The sequence below is a fragment of the Bison bison genome, unplaced genomic scaffold (assembly GCF_000754665.1).
Source record: "Bison bison bison isolate TAMUID 2011002044 unplaced genomic scaffold, Bison_UMD1.0 scf7180017847790, whole genome shotgun sequence".
Taxonomy (NCBI): Eukaryota; Metazoa; Chordata; class Mammalia; order Artiodactyla; family Bovidae; genus Bison; species Bison bison.
The window spans coordinates 13,245-20,436 of record NW_011478363.1 but is presented as its reverse complement, the minus strand read 5'-3'; positions in this window follow the sequence as shown (position 1 = coordinate 20,436).

Sequence of the window (7,192 nt, the reverse complement as noted above, 5' to 3'; positions counted from 1 at the left end):
TGACAGAGGATGAGATGGTTGGGTGGCATCACCAACTCAATGGACATGAGTTTGAGTCAGCTCCGGGAGTTGGTGAAGGACAGGGAGGCCCGGCGTGCTGCAGTCCATGGGGACACAAAGAGTCAGACACGACTGAGTGACTGAATAACAAAAATAATTTGCTTTCAAGTTGGAAGAAAATATAATTCTATTATTCCTTTGCTTCTGGCCACAGTGAAATAGCGGGTACTAGATAACCATCCTGTCATAAAAACTGTAAAAATGAGCAAATGGGTGTGGAACTATTTTCAGGCATTGGACACCAGAGAGTCGGGATACTGATTCCTGGAAAAAGGAAGACACGGCACGCAGCCCACGCTTGCCCTGGCCCAGCTGAAGGGGGCAACTTCCCGCCACAGCACAAGGAGCGGACCAAGCAGAGTCACGCTCTCCAGGCGAGACTACGAGACAGGAGTCAGAGTCTGGGGACCAGTGGGGCAGACACCAGAGGTGCAGGAGTGAGCGGATAAGGAGCTCCAGACATGCACACAGGGGGTCCGGGACCTCGGGCCGACAGACGCCCTGCACAGCACAGGCTCCACGTGACGGGGCGGCGCTCAGCAGCTGTGCCTGCACCACGCCCCACGCACCCCAGACCGCGGCCATCCGAGTCCCAACACAAGCGGAAACCCGGCCTCCGCGCTCTGCAGAGGCCGAGAGCACGGAGCCACTCTTGCCCTAAATTAAAGGCCACTTTAGACCTTCCTCCAAAAAAGACGTAAAATAAAGACTTGAGATGATCAAGCTTGTCTAAAAGTAAAGCCACCATTTGCTAATGCTTCCCAGAGAAAGACAACAAACTCCAGACCCTTACCACAGGATTCACACTGCCCATCATCCAATTAAAAAGTATCACCCACAAGAAGCAGTGTAGGAACATGACTAGGAGAAGGATCAGCCAACAGAGACAAACAGAAATGACAGGCTTAATGCAGACACACTGAAAAAGCCATCGTGAGCACTTTCCGAGAGTAGGGAAAACACGGGTACAATGAAGTCACAGAGAGTGAACCTCAAAAGAGAAACTGAGGCCATGAAGGAACCAAATGCCACCTCCAGAATGGGAGATCATGAGAAAGTCACGGATGGGTTCAACAGATGTGCCACTGCACAGCAGCCACGAACGTCTCATCAGAAACAAGGCAGGCCAAAAGGGAATGAAACGCATCCTTCCTGAAAAGGGAGAATGAACTTTCAACCTAGGACTTTAGGCCCACAGAAACCACCTTTAAAATTGAGATGAAACAGAGATACTTTGGACAAAGAAAAGACGAAAAAATTCTTTGCTAGAAAAATCTATGCTAAAATTTTTTTTAGATTTTTTCAGGCTAAAGACAATGACAGTAGCTGGTAATCTGGATTTGCAAAGAAAAGAAGAGCACTGGAAACTGTAAATGTATATGATGAAAAACACCTTTTCTCTCAGTTTTTAATTCCTTTAAAAGACACCGCACTTCCAGTTCCAGGTCTGACATGTAGACTTCTTCAGTGAACACTCCCAACATCACAGCAAGAAAAAGGCTGAAAAAACTGAAACCACTGGCTTTCCCTGAGAGGCCACAGCATGAACCACCTCCTGGATTCTGGACACAGGCAGGTGTGGACGGCCCTGGCCGAGACCCATCACTGGACCCGAAACCGCTGGAGCCATAAACTGGCGGGAACACCGAGTGACTCGGACACGTCACAGTGGCAGGGAGTGCGCTTGGCTGGGAGTGGGAGGCTCTGGGGCCGGCGTCTTGGGGGCCTCACTCTCGGGGGCGCCTCTGGGGGCTCCACCAGGCTCTCACAGCAAGGAACCAAGAGCACCCTTCACACTTCTCCTGGATGAAGGGGAAAGCAACCACCTGAAATACACATGGCGTGCTCCTCATAACAGCTCGGGAAGCTCAGAGAACACAACAAACAGATGCCAAAAAGCCACGTTTAGGCAGAAAACCAAAACCAAAGAGAAAACTTTGAGAGTAGCCAGGGGAGTTGGGGAGAGCACCGTAGCTACACAGGAACTAAGATAAGAATCACACCCAGCTTCTACTCTGAAACCACGCAAGTAAGAAGAGAGTGGAACAAAGAAGTGTTGAGAGTAAACTCCCTGCCAACCCAGAATTCTATTTTTGCTGTTGTTCAGTCGCTCGGTCGTGTCCGACTGAGCGACCCCGTGGGCTGCAGCACACCATGCTTTCCTGTCCTTCACCATCTCCCAGAGCTTGCTCAAACTCATGTCCATTGCGTCGGTGATGCCATCCAACCATCGCATCCTCTGCCAGTGAAATAATCATTCAAAAGTGATGGAATGGGACTTCCCTGGTGGTCCAGGGGTTAAGAATCCATCTGCCAAAGCAGGGGACACGGGTTCAGTCCTTGACCCAGGAGGATCCCACATGTCACAGAGCAACTAAGCCTGAGCACCGCAACTACTGAACCTGTGCTCTAGAGCCAGCGCTCTGCAACAAGAAGCCCACGCCCCACAACTAGAGGGGTGCCCCCACTCGACACTGGAGGAAAGCCTGGAGAGGCACCCCAACTCAACACTAGAGAAAAGCCTAGAGGGGCACCCCAACTCGACACTAGACAAAAGCCTAGAGGGGCACCCCCACTCGACACTGGAGAAAAGCCTAGAGGGGCGTCCCCACTCGACACTGGAGGAAAGCCTAGAGAGGCACCCCAACTCGACACTGGAGAAAAGCCTAGAGGGGCGCCCCCACTCGACACTGGAGGAAAGCCTAGAGGGGCATCCCCACTTGACACTAGAGAAAAGCCTAGAGGGGCACCCCAACTCGACACTGGAGAAAAGCCTAGAGAGGCGCCCCCACTCGACACTAGAGAAAAGCCTAGAGGGGCACCCCAACTCGACACTAGACAAAAGCCTAGAGGGGCACCCCAACTTGACACTGGAGAAAAGCCTAGAGGGGCGCCCCCACTCGACACTAGAGAAAAGTGCTTGAGCAGCAAGAAGAGCCAGCACAGCCAAAAATACATCAATATTTTCTTAAAAACTGAAGGAGAAATTAAGACTCCCACATGAATAAAACCAGAATTCGCCACCAGCAAGCCTTTGTGCCCTCTGATGGGTGAGGGTGAGAGGCTTGTGGAAGCTTCCTGATGGGAGGGATTGGCTGTGGAGGAAACTGGGACTTGCTCTGGTGGGCAAGGCCATGCTCAGTACATCGTTCGTGCCATTTCCTGCTCACCGGTGGGGCTGTGTTCCCGCCCTGTAGCTTGCCCTGAGGCCAAACTACGGTAGGGGTAATGGCAACGTCCTCCAAAGGACCTACGCCAGCACGCATGCCTCCCAGGACTTCTGCAGTCAGTGCCCCTGACCCCGCGGCAGGCTACTGTCAACCACGCCTCCGCCAGAGACCCCAAACACGCCCAGGTGAGTCCAGCTCAGTCTCCCGTGGGGTCACTGCTCCTCTCTCTTGGGTGCTGCTGCACAAAATGTTTTTCTTGTGCCTCTTATCCTATCCATCAGAGGGAAGACAGAATGAAAACCACAATCACAGAAAACTAACCAAACTGATCACACGGACCACAGCCTCGTCTAACTCAATGAACCATGAGCCATGCCGTGTAGGGCCACCTACACGGGTGGGCCGTGGCGGAGGCTTCTGACAAAACGTGGTCCGCAGGGAAGGGAATGGCAAACCACTTCAGCATCTTCGCCTGGAGGACAGCGTGAACTGTATGAAAAGGCGAAAGGGCGTGACACTGCAGATGAACTCCCAGGCCTGTAGGCGCCCAACGTGCTACTGGAGGCGAGTGGAGAAACAGCCCCCAGGCCTGTAGGCACCCAGTGTGCTACTGGAGGCGAGTGGAGAAACAGCCCCAGAAGGAACGGAGAGGAGCGGAGCGAAAACAATGCCCAGCTGTGGATGCATCTGCTCGTGAAAGTAAAGCTCAATGCTGTAAAGAACAACATTGCCTAGGAACCCGGAATGTTAGGTCCAGGAATCAAGGTAAATTGGAAGTGGTCAAACAGGAGATGCCAAGGCTGAACACCGACAGTTTAGGAATCAGTGAACTAAAATGGACGGGAATGGGAGAATGTAACTCAACGACCATTATATTACTGGTGGGCAAGAATCCCTTAGAAGAAATGGAGGAGCCCTCATAGTCAACAGAAGAATCCAAAATGCAGTACTTAGAGGCAACCTCAAAAATGACAGAATGATCTCCGTTTGTTTCCAAGGCAAACCATCCTATATCACAGTAATCAAAGTCTATGCCCCAACCACTAATACCGAAAAAGCTGAAGTTGAACGGTTCTGTGAAGACCTACAAGACCTTCTAGAACTAACACCCAAAAAACGTGTCCTTTTCATCATATGGGACTGGAATGCAAAAAAGTAGAAGTCAAGAAACACCTGGAGTAACAGGCAAATTTGGCCCTTGGAGAACAGAATGAAGCAGGACAAAAGAGAACACACTGGTCATAGCAAGCACCCTCTTCCAACAACACAAGACAAGACTCTACACATGGACGTCACCAGATGGTCCACACCGAAATCAGGCTGATTGTATTCTTTGCAGCCAAAGATGGAGAAGCTCTATACAGTCAACAAAAACAAGACCAGGAGCCGACTGTGGCTCAGATCATGAACTCCTTATTGCCAAATTCAGACTTAAATTGTAGAAAGTAGGGAACACCACTAGGCCATTCAGGTATGACCTAAATCAAATCCCTTAGGATTATACAGTGGAAGTGACAAATAGACTGAAGGGATTAGATCTGATAGAGTGCCTGAAGAACTATGGATAGAGGTTTGTAACACTGAAGAGGAGCTGGTGATCAAAACCATCCCCAAGAAAAAGAAATGCAAAAAGGCAAAATGGTTGTCTGAGGAGGCCTTACAAATAGCTGAGGAAAGCAGAGAAGTGAAAATCAAAGGAGAAAAAAAAAAGATAAACCCTTCTGAATGCAGAGGTTCAAAGAATAGCAAGGAGAGATAAGAAAGCCTTCCTAAGTGAACGCTGCAAAGAAATAGAGGAAAACAATAGAATGGGAAAGACTACTAGAGATCTCTTCAAGAAAATCGGAGATACCAAGGGAACATTTCATCCAAAAATAAGAATAAAGGACAGAAATGGTGAGGACCTAACAGAAGAAGAAGATATTAAGAAGAGGTCGCAGGAATACACAGAACCATACAAAAAAGATCTTAATGACCCAGATAACCACGATAGTGTGATCACTCACCTAGAGCCAGACATCCTGGAGTGCGAAATCAAGTGGGCCTTAGGAAGCATCACTACGAACAAAGCTAGTGGAAGTGATAGAATTCCAGTTGAGCTATTTCAAGTCCTAAGAAGTGATGCTGTGAAAGTGCTGCACTCAATATGCCAGCAAATTTGGAAAACTCAGCAGTGGCCACACGACTGGAAAATGTCAGTTTTCATTCCAATCCCAAAGAAAGGCAATGCCAAAGAATGCTCAAACGACCGCACAACTGCATGCATTTCACAATTCAGCAAGGTAATGTTCAAAATCTTTCCAGTTAGGCTTCAGCAGTATGTGAACTGAGAACTTCCAGATGTACAAACTGGATTTAGAAAAGGCAGAAGAACCAGAGATCAAATTGTCAACATTTGTTGGATCATAGAAAAAGTAAGAGAATTCCAGAAAAATATCTACTACTGCTTCATTGACTATACTAAAGCCTTTGACTGTGTGAATCACAACGAACTATGGAAAATTCTTCAAGAGACGGGAATACCAGACCACCTGACCTGCCTCCTGAGAAACCTGCCGTGTGTATAAGGTGAGGAAGCAACAGTTAGAACTGGACATGGAACAAAGGACTGGCTCCGAATTGGGAAAGGAGTACGTCAAGGCTGTATGTTGTCATCCTGCTTATTTAACTTGTATGCGGTGTACACCATGTGAAATCCTGGGCTGGATGAAGCACAAGCTAGAATCAAGATTGTCAGGAGAAATAACAATAACCTCAGATACGCAGACGACACCACCCTCACAGCAGAAAGTGAAGAAGAACTAAGGAGCCTCTTGGTAAAAGTGAAAGAGGAGAATGAAGAAGCTGGCTTAAAACTCAACATTCAAAACTCTAAGATCATGGCATCCGGTTCCATCACTTCATAGCAAATAGATGGGGAAACAATGAAAAAAGTGACAGACTTTATTTTCTTGGGCTTCAAAAATCACTGCAGACGGTGACTGCAGCCATGAAATTAAAAGACGCTTGCCCCTTGGAAGAAAAGCTATGACAATCTTAGACAGTGTATTCAAAAGCAAAGACATTACTTTGTGGACAAAGGTCCATATAGTCAAAGCTCTGGTTTTTCCAGTAGTCGTGTATGGATGTGAGATTTGGACCATAAAGAAGGCTGAGTGCCAAAGAACTGATGCTTCTGAACTGTGGTGCTGGAGAAGACTCTTGAGAGTCCCTTGGACTGCACGGAGATGAAACCAGTCCATCCTGAAGGAGATCAGCTCTGAATATTCATGGGAAAGACAGATACTGAAGCTGAATCTCCAGTACTTTGGCCACCTGATTTGACGAGCTGACTCACTGGAAAAGACCCTGATGCTGGGATAGACTGAAGGCAGGAGAAGGGGATGAGAGAGGATGAGATGGCTGGATGGCATCACCGACTCGATGGACACGAGTTTGGGTGAGCTCTGGGAGTTGGAGATGGACAGGGAGGCCTGGCGTGCTGTAGTCGATGGGGTCACAAAAAGTCAGATGTGACTGAGTGACTGAACAACAAAACTTTGTGCAATAAATGTTAAACGAAATTCTTCAGAGAAAAGAAAAATAGGACTAACTAGAAGGTCAAATCTACAGGATGAGAGTCAGAGAAGGAATAAATTAAGCGAAAGCACAAAACTGTAATTTTCTTAATCTTAGTTGTAATTTAACCGTGTAGTGGTGACTGCAGTACATGGAGACAGGAGATGAATGAGGACAGCAGTGCTGTGATAGGCGGGAGATGCGCGTGGGGAATGCTCTGTCGTATGGGGCGGGGGCTGGGGCAGCGGGGGCTGGGGTTCTTCCTGGGCGATGACAGCGTTAATACTGTGATGACGGCTGCATGCTGAGAACACGCTAAAACCCACTGGAAGGCAGACTGTGAAGGGCACGGGCTTCACGGAATGTCCTTGTGTGTCTAAGAAGCTGTTACACGGACAGCAACT